This window comes from Leucoraja erinacea, chromosome 18, assembly GCF_028641065.1.
Source record: "Leucoraja erinacea ecotype New England chromosome 18, Leri_hhj_1, whole genome shotgun sequence".
Lineage (NCBI taxonomy): Eukaryota > Metazoa > Chordata > Chondrichthyes > Rajiformes > Rajidae > Leucoraja > Leucoraja erinaceus.
In genome coordinates, this window is record NC_073394.1 from 40,855,636 (window position 1) to 40,873,303 (window position 17,668).

Here is a 17,668-nt window from a genome sequence, read left to right on the forward strand (position 1 = left end):
GCCAGTCTTCAATCTGTGGCACAAAGTGCCATTTGAACCGATCTGTACAAATATCGAACTGTAGATGCTGGTTAATACACAAAGTGCTGGAGTATCTCAGCCAGTTAGGCAGCTTCTCTGGAGAACATGGCTAGGTAATGTTTCGGGTTGAGACTGAAGAAGGGTTTTGATCCGAAACATCACCTATCTATGTTCCCCAGAGATGTTGCCTGGCCCGCTGAATTACTCCAGTGCTCTGTGTTGTTTGATCACCAATCTGGCTCATTACCTGCCTCAAGATGAATTTCTGAAATTCATTCTATTAGACTCCCTAGTTCTACTTCCCACAAATTTCCTTGCCTCACTTCATCTGAAACTTGCCTTTACACCTGCACCATTTCAGACCCAATGCAAACCCTGTTAGCCTCCCTCTCTCAAGCCTTTATAACCTTAGCCCAACCCAAGTCCTATCCTCCAACTGCACCGTCCTGCTCACAGTCCATCCAGTACTCGCTGGTCCTTGTTGGCACATGGCCAGAGCCAGCACTGATCTACATGACGCAATTTGATTAGAAACATCCCAATGGCATTGCCTCCCCACAACTCTGCAACCTCCAGCTCCAAAATCTTTCAGATCTCTGTAACCCCCATCTGTGCATTCCCAATGCCACTATATCACCATTAGCAGGCATCAATACTTTAAATACTTTTCACCTTGACCTATTAGGCTGTGGGCCGAGGAGCTTTATTCTACCGTTTCGTGACCCAAGTCACCAAACTACATTAAATTTTCACATATTGTGTAAAAAAATTATAAAACCACCACTGAAACTCGTCATGATCAAGACTTGTACATTTTTTTATTAAATTAGAGAAAAAATTGAAAATTTTCGGGTAATTTTTAGTCCAATCAAAGCACGTTTAACATTGAGTTGTCTGCCAGTTGGCCAATCGCGCGCTTTGCTTCAGGCTAGCACACAAAATGGCTGAGGGTGCCTCTACAGATGCCTGTTTTACTGGAGATTCCGATTTGTTGTTCTGTGGAATACATGTCGTGGAAATTTGCAGCAGGGTAATTGAATTTAGTGAGAAAAGCATTAAAAAGGCTGAAGAATGTGCTGCTAAGTGGAAGAAAGCCTTGAAAGCAAAGTCGCTGCTGAGGTGCTGGAACACAAAGAAGACAGCCAGGAATCAACTCTAACTGAAAGGTAAGTTCTAAAGTCTGAATTTATGAAAATCTATCTGTATGGACTTTAATTAATTTAATTGCACCCTTTTATAATGTGAATAAATTCATTCAATCATTCATTCATTAATTCATTCAATCATTCACTCATTCATTCATGAAGGTGAGGGCCTAAACTATATGTATCCATAACACAGTCAATTAAGCATTGTCACGAAAGCCAGCTTGTTGTAGAGTAATAAGTCTTTAACAAGTTCTCGGAGCTGCCTGCGATAAATTACTGGGAATAAGTGCTCCGACCGCGGGGCCTAGGTACCCGCGGTATAGTGAAGCCGCGGTCTCAATTAATAAGCGGGCGATTCGCGAACTCGGAGCCGCGGAACATCTCTGCGGGCGGGTGGGTGGGGTGAGGCTGTACACAGTGCCGTATGTAGCGGCCGTTTCCAGACCACGACCACGGGAGAAAAACAGAGGGTTATTGATCGCACCTTATAGGCTTCCGTTGCAGTCAGAATGATCAGAAATGGTTGATGTTTCTGTATAAATGAATTGGTGATATGTGAACTTGAACAAGTTTTTCTATGGTAGTAACCTATTGTTATTCTCATTAACATTCTTCTTGGTTTCTTGGTCCTGCAAAATATTCCAAATGGAATTTAAACTGGAGGTGGAATTTTATTAAGATTAATTAACATTATTTATTAACAATTATTAATTAATTAATTAATTATTATTAATTAACAAAATTTATTAACATTAAGAAGAGGTTGAAATTTTATGAATTGAAGTCCATGCAGACTTAATGACTTTGAGAATTTTTTTTCTGGAGCCTCTACTTAAACTTGAAATAACTTATCAATTGTAGAAAATTACAGTGTAAGTCTCATTGACATTAAATAGAGGTTGACACTTTATGAATGGAAGTCCATGCAGATCTAGGTTCTATGAGATGTTTCTTCGTCTAGCTATTCTGCACCCTCTGCTCCTGCACTTGAACTTGAAGTCCTATCCATGGCAGTAAATTACAGTGTAAGTCTCATTGACATTAAGAAGAGATTGACATTTTATGAAGGTACACAAAAATGCTGGAGAAACTCAGCGGGTGCAGCAGCATCTATGGAGCGAAGGAAATAGGCGACGTTTCGGGCCGAAACCCTTCTTCAGACTGATGATTTTGGACTTCATTTTATGAATTGAAGTCCATGCAGACCTAAGTAATATGAGAGCTTTTTTTCTGCAGCTTCTGCCCCTCCACTCTTCAGAGCCTGTCCACACAAAAGTGTTTTGTGTGGACATGCACTGTGCTTCAATGAACACTAATTTAATAATTTGCAGACTTGCCATCCCATCTACCTGGACATGCATACATGTTTAATTTCCTCATTTATATGTCGATATTGTCTTACATAATATAAAACATGAAAAGATGTAAAATACACCCTGACACATATTATCTTCTATTATTAGGAGGCAGCAGTGTATCATGCAGAGTGCTATCATCACTTCTGCAACATAACAACAATAAATCTAGCGATAGCAAAGTCTAGAAGGAAGAAAGGTAATGATAGGACTCAAACAACAAATCTTTTTACTTATGGTCATAAGATGTTACTTTGAAAAATGAAAAGATATATTTGAGGATGTTGATTTATTTTACTTTTCATTCCTTTTCTGTTTTCTTTTTCCTCTTTCAATTGAGTTAAAGACGCTGAAAAGCCTGAAGCATGTGAATCACCTCAAGAAGCAGTTCCTGATGGTGAAGCAGATGAGCTGGCCCCAAAGAGACTGCTTCGATCCATGACAAGTCATAGTCAACAAACAGCAACTGTCGAGCACACTGACCATAGGTATGCCCTACCAGCGCATAACCATATAACCATATAACAATTACAGCACGGAAACAGGCCATCTCGGCCCTACAAGTCCGTGCTGAACAACTTTTTTCCCTTAGTCCCACCTGCCTGCACTCATACCATAACCCTCCATTCTCTTCTCATCCATATGCCTATCCAATTTATTTTTAAATGATACCAACGAACCTGCCTCCACCACTTCCACTGGAAGCTCATTCCACACCGCTATCACTCTCTGAGTAAGGAAGTTCCCCCTCATGTTACCCCTAAACGTCTGTCCCTTAATTCTGAAGTCATGTCCTCTTGTTTGAATCTTCCCTATTCTCAAAGGGAAAAGCATTGCATCATTTGTAAAGGTTCAAAGTACACAACATAAATAAATTGTGGAATAAAATGATGATATAAAGTTTTATTTTAATGTGGATCGTTTCACTGTTTATTTGGTCAAATTATTTAAACAATGAGTGGATTACTTATGATAATGGCGTGCCGGTGAATGACTGCGGCAATCCACCCACCGATCCACACATACATACATACGCACATCCACACACACACACATCCATCCATACGCACACTTCCATGCATGCAAACACACACATACATGCACACATAAATCCGCGCACACACATCCACACATTCACACGCTGACATACATGTACACATCCAAACATACATGCACACATACATCCATCCACATGTACATACACACTTACATCCACAGATACACATTTGAAAGGCATACACAGACACACACACACACTAGAGATAAACAATGCAACACTTTTAGGGTTCTTTTAGGTCAAAGGTAATAGCCCTCATTTGCAAAGGCACCATTGGGGGTGGGGTGGGGGGGGGGGGGGGGGTCTATAACATAAATATAAGCTCATTGTAGATTAAAATGAATCGAGTAAACATCAGAGCATTCGATTCTTGGCCAGGATGTGACATTTACATCAGAAATAAGACAGGTCTCTTACAGGCCTGGCACAGCCCCAGTCCCACTATGGCCATTACCCCCACTCTCCCCACTTTGGCAGTCAGCGTGGTTCAGTAAATGGGGAAACCTAGATGAACTGTCCTGACCCTTTAATTAGGCAGGTTCATGAGCCCTTAAAACCTGGGACATCTGCTGTAGTCTCATTTAATTTCCTATTAAAGCGACTGGAACATGCCTGCCTGGCACTGCCCCGGTCCCACTATGGCCGTCACCCCCACTCTGCACACTGGCAGTCAGTGGGGTTCAGTAAAGGGAGGAACCCACAAGAACTGCCCTAACCCATAAATTAGGCTGGTTCAGGAGCAGGACTTCTGCGACAGTGTCATTAAAAAAAACACACTCACAATTATATTCATCAAATTATTTTTATATAATATAATTATACTTAATTATATATGATAACATTCATATTAACAGGTATAATAACATATAGTTTAAATGGACTGCAACACGGAAATAGGCTGCCCATGGTGTAATACGGGCATTGGCCACTAGATGGCGCTTATTTTCCCGATCTCATTTTCTAATTAGTTTAATTAATTAATGTGCAACTTTTGGCAATGACGAGTTATGACTTCATTCTCAATTATATTTCATCGAAATCTGTGGAAAATGTCATGTAGTTTGGTGACTTGGGTCACGAAAACCTATTTCTAGACACATTTTTGATGCTCGGCCCACAGTCTATATGGAGTTCCCTCTCCAATACTCTCCTTAAGATGTTCCATAAAGTCGAGGCCAGAGCCTGGCTGACGGGGAGCTCGCGGTTGACGGGGAGCCGCCGAGCCCACGACCGCCCCCTGGGTTGAGGGAGCCCGTGGCTGGGGCCTGGGTCGACGCAAGGGGGGCATCTGGAGAGGACCCAGCAGCGATAATGGAGAGGTCGGGTGGCGAGATGGCACCAGCTGATGGACAAGGCCGAATCATCTGGAAGTGAGGACGCTGCTGCCGGGGGAAGAACAATGGAGGACCTGGTGTGGGGGGAGGATGTGAGGGTGGGGAGGAGTGAGGAGGGGGGGGGAGGAGTGAGGGGGGAGGAGTGAGTGAGGGGGGAGGAGTGAGGGGGGAGGGGGGAGGGGGGGGGGAGGAGGAGAGGGGGGGAGGGAGGGGGGGAGGGAGTGTGGGGGGGAGGGGGGGTGAGGGGGGGAGGAGGAGGAGTGAGGGGGGAGGGGGAGGGGGGAGGAGTGAGGGGGGAGGAGTGGGGGGGGGAGGAGTGAGGGGGGAGAGTGAGGGGGGAGGAGGGGGAGGGGGGGGAGTGAGGGGGAGGGAGGAGTGAGGGGGTGAGGGGGAGGAGTGAGGAGGGGGGGGAGGAGTGAGGGGGAGGAGGGAGGGGGAGGGGGGGAGGAGTGAGGGGGGGAGGAGTGAGAGGGGGGGAAGTGAGGGGGAGGAGGGGGGGGAGGAGTGAGGGGGGGAGGAGTGAGTGTGAGGGGGGGGGAGGAGTGAGGGGGGGGGGGGGAGGAGTGAGGGGGGAGGGAGGAGTGAGGGGGGGAGGGGAGGGGGGGAGGTGTGGGGGTGAGGGGGGAAGGAGTGAGGGGGGGAGTGAGGGGGGGGAGGGGGGGAGGAGTTGAGGGGGGGAGTGAGGGGGGGAGGAGTGATGGGGAGGAGTGAGGGGGAGGGGGGAGGAGTGAGGGGGGGAGGGGATGGTGCGGGGGGAGGAGGGAGTGAGGGGGGAGTGTGGGGGGGGGGAAAAAACAAAGGGAGCTCTGGGCGCGGGGGGGCTTTGTAAATTTGTAACACTCTCAATGTGGCAACTATTCGTGTACCTTGGGTATGCAAGCAAATAATTTCACTGTGACTTGCCACGTGTGACAACAACGTATTAATTCATTCATTGATTCTAGTTGACTCACTGCCCACATGTTTGGCCAGATCTGAGAACCTCTTATGTGACCTAATGTCAGTTTCCCCTTTGATAATCCAGTTGTGAATTGATTTGGAGCATTTAACTATAGTAAAGTGCTGATAGTTTATCCCATATGGATTTGATTGAAAGTTGAGGTAGAAATTCATCTTAGATGGTTTGTGCTAAATGTACAATATACCAATATAGTAGTAATCTATTTCTGAAAATTGGTTTCACTGGCTATAACACTGAGTAGAACATACAGCCAGTGTTATAGTCTGCATTTACCATCAGCATTTCCACCTCATTGAGCTTTGATTCATTTTAATAAGATTGTGTTAGGTCTTTGATTCAGCAACCATTGCTAAATCTCTGCGCAATCTATTGAAGTTAATGGAAAAGGTAGTCAGAGGGGGTATAAAACATCCTTATTCCAGTTGTTATTGTCCAATTGATGTTAGTACAAACGAGCAAATTCATTCTCGTGGAATATATTACATAGATATGAAGGACAGAAGTCTACTTTAGCCTGGGCTTTCCATACCTAGCCTTGGTTCACTAACAATTAATCATCAACAATTCTGACCCAAACTAGCTCTTGCTTATAAATTCCACATGCAGCTTATTTTCCTGGGCTCTAAATATTGTTAATGCACTGCCAATGCCTGATTACTTCAGAATAAAATATGTGCAATTGTTAAGTGTTTGTATTGCTGCTTTTGTTTGTTCTGAAATGCTAAATGAATGATTAAAAGGGCTATGCTATAATGATTTTGCAATTGGCCATTTTAATGTGCAATTTATAGAAAACCAAATCTGATTACAATCCTGATTCTAATATAATAATTCTTCTAAAATTGTTTAGATTTTTACGAGAATGCTGCTGTATTAATATTGATCCAACTTTCTATTGTAGTAAATTTTGTTCAGTTTTGGTCATTGTGTTCAGTTTGATCATCCTGCTGCAGGAAAGATGACATTAAGTTGGAAATCATGCAGAGAAGATTTCTGAGGATGTTGCCAGGACTTGAGGGCCTGAGCTATTGGGATGGGTTGGGTAGGAGGCTGAGAGGTGATCTTATGGAAGTGTATAAAATTATGAGGGGAATAGATAGGGTGAATGCACAGAGTCATTTACTCAGGGAAGCGGAATCAAGAACCAGAGGACACAGGTTTAAGCAGAGGAGGGAAATATTTAATAGGAACCTGAGGGGCAACCTTTTCACACAGAGGGTAGTGGATGTGTAGAAGGAGCTGCCAGAGGAAGTGGATGAGGCAGATGCTACAACAGCATTTGGACAGGTACATGGATAGGAAAGGTATGGAGGGAAATGGGCCAAAAGCAGACAAATGGGATTATGTGAGATGGGGCATCTTGTTTGTCTTCCACAACGTGAGCCATAGGGCCTACTTCAGTGCTGTATGATTCCATGACTCTAATTTCCACCCATTACATTTGTCTTAAGAATAATAACCGGTGGAATATATTGGAGCAAAGTTTCACTCCGAGATGGCTAAATAGTTCCAGGGTTGGATATTGCATCAGGTGAAGCACACTTTGGAGTTTAAAGGGCCTGTCCCACGAGCATGTGACTCCATGCAGCAAGCACGACTTAACATGGTAGCCTGAGCGTACGGCCTCGCGGGGCTGGTCCCACTTCGATCGCCGGAGCCGTATGGAGTTGTGCGGAGCTGGTCCCGACATCGCGCGGGGCTCCGAAAAACTGACTGTGTTCAAAAATTTCGTGCGGCAAAGGCCTGCCGGCCCGTAGCCGCCTCGACGCGTTACGCACCGCCTCGATGGGCATAGGCAGCGTCTCAACGGCGTACGCACGTCTCCCGTACATCACACGCGAACTTCCCGCGGACTTCGCTTGAACTTCACGTCACTCACTCGTCCTCCGCACGGCCCCCGCTTCTGGTTTGGTCGCACTCGCCGCATGCAAGTCGCATGCTCGTGGGACAGGATCTTAAATGTGTTCACACTCCTGGCTGCTTACAAGAATTTCTGGGAAACGTGCAGAGAATCTGTCGATAAGGAACAGCACACAGGGAATTGGAATATAAAGTCCCTTTAATACTCAAAGAGTTAAATGAAAAAGATGAACAAGTTCAGAAATAATCTATTGCAATGAGGTAAGTTTAAGTTGGACCTAATTAAGTTAATAGATGAAAAGCTGAGTCTGAAGTTTGGGATGTTTCTGCAGTAGCTGCTCAGGTGATGACAGGCCTGGCTTGGCGAACGTAACACACTTGAACCTCTTTTATTCATTGTGAGTGTCACTGAGTTTTCTCGGCAGAATATTCCCTCCCAAGTTGCAGCATGAAACTTCTGCCTCAGCAATTAGAGCTCCGAAACTTTCCAGCCCTTTTGTTGAAAGAATTTGTCCTTGTGCTCTCATGCCCCATCAGCTACCTAATTAGCAGAGTCCTTGCATGATTAACAATTCTCACAGAGATTTGGTTGGATATTTGCCTCTCCTAATGAGTGTTTGTGGACAGCTGTAGAGATCGCTTTCTCTCCCCCGCCTCTCAGGGCCCACAATGAATTGTGCAGAACTCTGTCAGGGCCCAGGAGTGAAAGCTGTCACTGTGGTAATGGCAAGGAAACTGGTCAAAACCCGCTTCAGTCCTTGAGGAATGGTGCCCTGAAAAAGAAATGAAGATGAATATTCATATTTTGCCTCAATAAGTGCTGCCTATTAATAAACATGTCTGTCAGTTCAACAAATTTAAAGTTCTAATCTATCTGGCACAGATATTGAATCTTCAGCTCTCTATGTTTTAATGGAGTGAGTCAAAAGGAGAAGCCAGGGATTTATGGCACTCTGAATTTTACCACTCCAATATGCAATAATTGAGTGAGGTCAGAAAATAATTAGCATCTTTTCTCCAGAGTTTTTCATAAAATCCTAATCTGCGCTGCTCCTGAAGCTGTTGGCACAGCCCGACACATATTAATCAATGAATGCTCTGAGTTATATTTCTGCAAATGTTTACCTGCAGTCTTGAACTGGGATGTCAGCAGCTTTGTGACCAGCAAAAGAATCACAGCCAGATCCACTTGTGTGGATATTGATCCTCTGGATATCGATCAGAAGCAGATACTTTGGAAAATCTGTAAAATAGGAGTTTTGGATCAGAAATAAACACCGGGTGATTCCACACTTCTCAAAAGTATCACATCATAGAATGATACTGGGATCACGGAAAACTCCAGTCACTGGTATCAAAATGGAGCTTTTGCCAAACAGTCATAACATGAACTCATCTCCTGTCCACTTTGTTGCACTACATCCTTCAGTTTTGCACTATTATTATCTGGTTATCTAGCATTGCTGATTATTAATGTATATTATTATTGATCATTACATAGTTAAGAATACAGAACAGAGAACAGTAGAGTCTGAAGAAGGGTCCCGACCCGAAACATCACCTATCCATGTTCTCCAGAGATGCTGCCTGGCCCATTGAGTTACTCCAGTACTTTATTTTGTAAACCAACATCTCCAATTCCTTGTATCAGCATGCTGGTAAACCTCCAATGTACAGTTTCTAAAGACTCCACATCCATCCTGTAACAGAGGCAACAAGAACTGTACACAATACTACAAATGCTGCCTGAATAATGTCCTACAAAGCTGCAACATGTTTTATTGACTCTTGTACTCAATGCCCTGACTGATGAAAGCAAACATACTATACACCTTCTTTACTATCTCTCTACTTATGTTGCCATTTTCAGGGACCAAGATCTCTCTGAACATCAATGCTATTAATGGGCCGTCATTATCTCTCTATACATCCTCCTTACATTCAACGTCCCAAAGTGCAACACCTCACACTTGCTCGGGTTAAATTCCATTTACTATTTCTCCACCCATTTCTGCAGCTGATCTATATCCTGCTGTATACTTTGACAGCCTTCCTCACTGTCTGCAACTCCATCACTTTTCGTGTCACCTGCAAAACTTACCAACTGACCCCGTCTATATTTACATGCAAGACATTTATATATATGACAAACAGTAGAGGTCCCAGCACTCCACGGGACACAGACCTCCAGCAGCAATAATATCCTTCCATCCGATCCTCTGTCTTTTCATGAGACCCTCTCAAATCCAGATCTTGGTGACTAGTTTTACCATCACTGATCATTCCTCTATAGTCAGCCAGCAGCCAATTGCCATACATAATTCTACTACAAGAGTCAAGAGAGTCAAGAGTCTTTTATTCTCACATGTCTCAGATAGAACAATGAAATTCTAACTCCACATCTAAAAGGTGCAAGTGCCCAGGTGCAAGATGGCTGCTGACCAGGGAATGCACGTGAGGCCCTCACATTAGGTCACCAGCTCTCATGCTGCCAGCGTTGGCTGGGATGGGAACTGAGAGGGCTATTCTGGCACACATAGTCTTATACTGGCAGTCCACACTATCCCAAAGATGCCAAGCCATCAGGACAAATTACTCCTTAAGCTTAATCCTCAGTACAACCGCATACGTGCTAGAAGGTCTTGGACCTAGTGCGGAAGAGCTGAGAGGAGCAGAAAGACCAGGATCCTCTGAGAAAACCTCTCTGTGCAGGTTGCAAAAGATAGCAACAGCAGGAATCAGGCCAATCTCCATCCATCCTCACCATTCAGCAGAACTTAACATTGTGCACCCTTAGTCCCCAATAATGTACACTCACCCACCCATGTTTAAATCTCCCCAATTCTTGTGTTACCTAAACCATCAGTACATGGCCCCCTTAATCCCCAGGCAGTGGTGTACAATACAACAACTCTTTCAATATATTAATTACAAAAACATTGACTCTTTGCCGTTTTGTGTAACACAATATAAAATTTAGACTGCAATTTGTCATTAAGATATCAAACTGTATAATTTGATTTCTACTAGTAACTTCCCAAAAGAGGTTTGTAAAGTAATGCATCACAAATGTTTTGGATTGCAGACTAGATGCTCTGTACTCAATAGGTCATGTTTTGGTTTAATACATCTTTATACTGATATATATGGAAAAAACATGCTTCTTCCACTGGGAATTAGGCCTATAATAACCTGAATTAAATGAGAAGGCATTCAACCAACTTCCAGAGAATTGACAGCAGAAGCACAGAAGTCTGTTGGCATGGTAAGTCAAGTAGGCGAGAAATATTTGCAATCATCATGATTACTGATCTGCCATGAAACCTTCAGAGGCCAGGCCATCAAACCTCCATCAGCGATGCGATGAGAAAGGGAGGCGGCCATTTATTTCTGGTACGTCTGAAAGGCTTTGCTTCCTTTCATAATACAGAAACGTCTAAATAATTGTAAAGTCCAATAGACATTCCATTTTAAACTCCGAGCAGTTCACACTATTTTCACAGAGTCTGAGTCCAGTAATGATTTTAATAACTACACATGGCTTCACATGACCTTAGCTGGTCTGTTTCGTAGATTTGAAAATGTATTGATCACACAGATGCTGACGTGAAGAACAGGGAAAGGGAGATTGAAAATAGGTCAGGCCTTATTTAACCTTGTGAGTACTGAACACCATTTCCAATGGATAAATAAGGCAGGTGCTCTCAATTGCATGTTGTTGAAACATGGACAAAAACATCAGTTTCAGTTTCAAGAATTGCAATATCCTTAAAGTGTTTCATTTTTCATTTTTCAGAGTATTATTTTGCACTCCTGTTTTCTGGTGTAGAAATGTTGATACTAGAATGATTCAACCATAATTTTAACAGAACAGTCACACTTGTTTGAGAAATGCCACAAGATGATGTTTGATGCTGCTTCAGTTCTTGATTCCCCCATACTGGGTAAAATAATCAGCGCCGTTACTCTATCTATTCCCCCCATGATTTTACACACCTCTATAAGATCAATACACCTCTCTAAGATAACATGTGGTCTTATCAATGCTCTGTACATTGGAATATGTCTCATCTACTTTTAGAATCATTTACTTTATTTTTAATTTCTTTAGTAATGAAAGCCGACATTCTCATGGCTTTAATTGCCTGTGGTGCCTGCATCTTACCTCTGTGTTTCACATGGAAAGCCACCAGATCCCTCTGTGCACTACTTTTCATTAATCTTTCTCCATTTCAACAATGTTCTGATTTTCACTTCTGCGCAGATATTCACAACCAAAATTTACAAAATGAAATGAGTAAAATTGGATAAACTCGCAAGGATTTGAGTCTAAGCGATTACTAGAACGGTAAATTCTGCAAATAACCTACAGTTGTTGGACTCCAACCCACACTTTGTGTGATACAAAAGCCAGATGTGTGCACTAGAGAAGCTTGGGGTTGTGGGAGAGCAGGAAACCAGCTAATCCCTTTGTTAAACTAACTCCCAACTCAGGTATGAGGGGAAGCAAGTGATTAGATCTCCTAGTCTGAAGAAGGGTTTCGGCCGAAACGTCGCCTATTTCCTTCGCTCCATAGATGCTGCTGCACCCGCTGAGTTTCTCCAGCAAGTTTGTGTACCTTCGATCTTCCAGCATCTGCAGTTCCTTCTTGAACGATTAGATCTCCTGTTTGGTGGATTGCGTTGGGTAGTGAAAAGGTGAAGAGAAATTACGGTGAATAAAAAGCACAAGATGGAGAGCTATTCTGTCTCCCTCAGAGAAACACTCTCTCTCTCTCACTCTCTCTCTCTCTCACTCTCTCACTCTCTCATTATCTCACTCTCTCTCTCTCTCTCTCTCTCTCTCACCAGTGGTTAATTTGGAACTACGTCAGCCTCAGACTATTGATGAGGCCTTTAACATCAGTGACAATCACGTGTGCCCCGTACACATCCAACAGCTACATTAGCCTCATAATTAAGCTTTTGGTACCAGTACTTCTGTACTGTGTATCCAGAACTCTATGTGAAACAACCTAACAAGTGTTTCACATGTTTCACATATTTATGTCATAAACTCCAAACTTTATGTTTCAACAATGATAGAGTTGTATTATATGTTTCCTTAGCCTTCTGCATCTGCTCACTTACATTAAGGGAACTGTGCACATGTACTTCAAAGATTTCTGTGGACAGTTTTCGATATGTCTTAGAGGTGGTCTTGGAGTGTGCTCTTCAAATGTGAAGCATCCGGGACAATACAGCTCACCCCCTCCACGACACACTGGCCAAACTGAGGAGCAACAGTTCCACCGGTTCCACCAAGATGCAGCACAGAACGCCACAGGAGATCCTTCTTCCCCGTGGCTGTCAAACTGTACAACTCTTCCCCTTCTGCCGTGGGGTAGACTGAGACTGCGACTGACTCCACCCCCCCCCCCCCCCCCCTCCCCCCCCCCCCCCCCCCCCCCAATCTTTGCATCTTCCCAATCCTTCCAATCATCACTTTAATTTCATGTTTCATGTATTTTGTGTTTTTGCGCTTTTATGATCAATTTCCCTCCTGGGATAAATAAAGATATATCGCACCGTATCGTATCTTATCGATATCATACCAGTTAGAGTCATACAGCACAGAAACAGGCCCATCAGCCCAATTTTCCCATGCCAACCAAGATGCCCCATTCACACTAATCCCTCCTGCCCGCCTTTATTGATTAATCCCATGTTCCTTGCTGTCCATGATCACATGACCTCGCACTTTGGGTTGAAATACACTTTCCATTTTTCTGATCAGACGATAATTGCTATCTTCAAAAACTTGCCACATTTGTCTAGGATTAGGCTCACGTACCCTATATCGGGCATTCGAAAACCTCCTCTGAAGGTGATGTTTCAGTTGCTATAATCAATGATTCAAACTCATATGAGATTATTCAAAATGGAACATTAAAATGCATGAAATTGTTAACCTCTGGGAAAAATGAAAGAACCCTCACTTTTCCCAATGGCTACTTGCCTTGATAGACACAAAATGCTGGAGTAACTCAACGGGTCAAGCAGCATCCCTGGAAAAAGGAATAGGTGACATTTCGGGTTGAGATACTTCTTCACACTGAGAGTCATGGGAGAGGGAAACTAGAGGTATGAGACGGTTCAGAACAAATCATACTGACTTGCCTGGAATCTCTCCTCCTTGTGAATGGCCACATCTTAAAAATGAAAACAGCAAAATTCACCCAGTTTACATTTAATTAAAAAAAACGAATTTAGTATTCAACAATACTTTTCCCATCTATCATTGTTGTCAATTTTATTTGCTAGAGATTTCAAATCAACAAGAAACTAACACCACTGACCTTTATGAAAGTTATCAATCTATTGCCCACTCGCCTCTCCTTTCCAATGTCTGCAGCTGCCAGGTATCAAATCAGTGGACAGTGTAACAAATACTGAATAAGCAGAACATTGTTTGTCTTCATCAAGAGAGGTTCAGAGACTTTGATCTCCTGATCAGACCTCCCACCAACAGCTCTGTCATCCTGTTCACCAACGGACTGCCACTACATCCATGTCCGAAGAATGACAAAGCTGACAAAACCTGTTGATCAATTAAAAATACCAGTTGAAATAACTAAAAATACTTAATTAAACACAGTCATGCAAAAGTCTTAAAGCTATTAATCTTTCCTTTGTCCTTTTCAACCCACAGCAGAGTACTGGTGGACATATCTAACCCAGTGCATGTTCTTCATGCTGCTATCCATGGTTTGGCATTATCCTCTTTCCTGCCATCTCAACACAAAACACTGAACTTATGGGACACACACACACACACACACACACACACACACACACACACACACACACACACACACACACACACGCGCACACACACACACGCGCGCACACACACGCGCACACACACGCACACACACGCACACACACACACACATGCGCGCACACACACACGCGCGCACACACACACACATGCGCGCGCACACACACACACACACACACACACACACACACACACACACACACACACACACACACACACACAACACACACACACACACACACACACACACACACACACACACACACACACACACACACACACACACACACACACACACACACACACACACACACACACACACACACACACACACACACACACACACACACACACACACACACACACACACATACACAACCACTTCCTTCAACAGCCTGTTATGCAGGCGGGGGACAGGGCAAGCGGGGGGAGTGCTGTCTAGAAATTTCACACGGTGCAAAGCCAAAGTGAAACAGACACACACCGCGCGCGATGAACAGGAAGTTGACGTTGGAAAAAGACGGCTAAAGAACGGTATACGGTAAGTTAGTGATAATTTTTCAAAACTCTTTAGATTCTGGAGTAATTCCTGAGGATTGGAGGGTAGCAAACGTAACCCCACTTTTCAAAAAGGGAGGGAGAGAGAAAACGGGGAATTACAGACCAGTTAGTCTAACGTCGGTAGTGGGGAAACTGCTAGAATCAGTTATTAAAGATGGGATAGCAGCACATTTGGAAAGTGGTGAAATCATTGGACAAAGTCAGCATGGATTTATGAAAGGTAAATCATGTCTGACGAATCTTATAGAATTTTTCGAGGATGTAACTAGTAGCGTGGATAAGGGAGAACCAGTGGATGTGTTATATCTGGACTTCCAGAAGGCTTTTGACAAGGCATTAAGGGATTAGTATTCACACTTAAAGCACACGGTATTGGGGGTTCAGTATTGATGTGGATAGAGAACTGGCTGGCAGACAGGAAGCAAAGAGTAGGAGTAAACGGGTTATTTTCACAATGGCAGGCAGTGACTTGTGGGGTACCGCAAGGCTCAGTGCTGGGACCCCAGCTATTTACAATATATATTAATGATTTGGACGAGCGAATTGAATGCAACATTTCCAAGTTTGCGGATGACACTAAGCTGGGGGGCAGTGTTAGCTGTGAGGAGGATGTTAGGAGGCTGCAAGGTGACTTGGATAGGCTGGGTGAGTGGGCAAATGCATGGCAGATGCAGTATAATGTGGATAAATGTGAGGTTATCCACTTTGGTGGCAAAAACAGGAAAGTAAATTATTATCTGAATGGTGCCCGATTAGGAAAGGGGGAGATGCAACGAGACCTGGGTGTCATGGTACACCAGTCATTAAAAGTAGGCGTGCAGGTGCAGCAGGCAGTGAAGAAGGTGAATGGTATGTTAGCATTCATAGCAAAAGGATTTGAGTATAGGAGCAGGGAGGTTCTACTGCAGTTGTACAGGGTCTTGGTGAGACCACACCTGGAGTATTGCGTACAGTTTTGGTCTCCTAATCTGAGGAAAGACATTCTTGCCATAGAGGGAGTACAGAGAAGGTCCACCAGACTGATTCCTTGTATGTCAGGACTTTCATATGAAGAAAGACTGGATAGACTCGGTTTGTACTCGCTAGAATTTAGAAGATTGAGGGGGGATCTTATAGAAACTTACAAAATTCTTAACGGGTTGGACAGGCTAGATGCAGGAAGATTGTTCCCGATGTTGGGGAAGTCCAGAACAAGGGGTCACAGTTTAAGGATAAAGGGGAAATCTTTTAGGACCAAGATGAGAAAAACATTTTTCACACAGAGAGTGATGAATCTCTGGAATTCTCTCCCGCAGAAGGTAGTTGAGGCCAGTTCATTGGCTATATTTAAGAGGGAGTTAGATGTGGCCCTTGTGGCTAAAGGGCTCAGGGGGTATGGAGAGAAGGCAGGTACAGGATACTGAGTTGGACGGTCAGCCATGATCATATTGAATGGCGGGGCAGGCTTGAAGGGCCGAATGGCCTACTCCTGCACCTATTTTCTGTTTCTATGTTTCTGTTAAGTCTTTTAAAAGAGGGGCGGTAAAGGGGGGGCGAAGGGGAGTTGAGTGGAGACAACCTTTAAGAAGCCAGAGATACACAGCTATGAAGCCAGAGCCAGAGATACACGGCTATGAAGCCCTGCGGACATTAACATTACTGGTGGGTTGTCCTTGCTTGTGAAAACTACTGCTTACCTTTTTTTTCCCAATGAGCCAATGAAATTCACCGGTCAGCAGGGGCTCCAACCTACGAGAACCTCCGAGAACCTTCGACCCCCTGGCGACCCCCCCACGGCACGAGAATTCTCGCTACTCCCCATGGCGGCTTCATTCTAGTCACCGCTAATATTTTAACATGTTGACAAATTCCCGGCGACTATAATGAGGCCGCGACTAGTTCCCAAAATGCGGGAGCTCCTCACGGCCATGAAGGCGACTTCCCGGCAACCACCCGCGAACATGTGGCGACTGCATAGTCTCCTGCAGTCGCCTAAAAAGTCACCTAAGTGGGACAGGCCCATCACCAGCAATAACATCGGGTAATGGCAACAATTGAACATGGAACTAACAGCAGAGAATCCCCATTTCCCCATAGAATCCAAGACACAGGAACATGTTCAATTTATATGAGTGGGAAGGAGCTGCAGATGCTGGTTTACACCGAAGATAGACACAAAATGCTGGAGTAATTCTGTGGGACAGGCAGCATCTCTGGAGAGAAGGAATGCGTGATGTTTTGGGTTGAGACCCTCCTTCAGACTGCTGAAGACCGAGTCTGAAGAAGGGTCTCGACCTGAAACATCACACATCCCTTCTCTCCAGAGATGCTGCCTGTCCCGCTGAGTTACTCCAGTATTTTGTGTCTATCTTCAATTCAAATGAACTGTGCACCAAGTCACATGACACATGAACACGTTCAATTCACACAAGTTGCACGGAACTTGTACACCAGTTGTGGGCAGTCACGGTGGAGCAGCGGTAGAGTTGCTGCCTTACAGCGAATGTAGCGCCGGAGACTCGGGTTCGATCCCGATTGCGGGTGCTGTCTGTACGGAGTTTGTACGTCCTCC

General features: G+C 44.2%; 1 long non-coding RNA gene across 1 annotated transcript; it reads right to left on the reverse strand.

The window, feature by feature from the left end:
• Positions 1 to 7,735: 7,735 nt before the first annotated feature.
• Positions 7,736 to 13,077, reverse strand: LOC129705988 (uncharacterized). Its single transcript, XR_008724988.1, has 3 exons — positions 11,902 to 13,077; positions 8,862 to 8,979; positions 7,736 to 8,509 (listed from the first exon to the last, which is right to left on the reverse strand). It is a non-coding gene; the product is annotated as an uncharacterized LOC129705988 (long non-coding RNA).
• Positions 13,078 to 17,668: the final 4,591 nt, after the last annotated feature.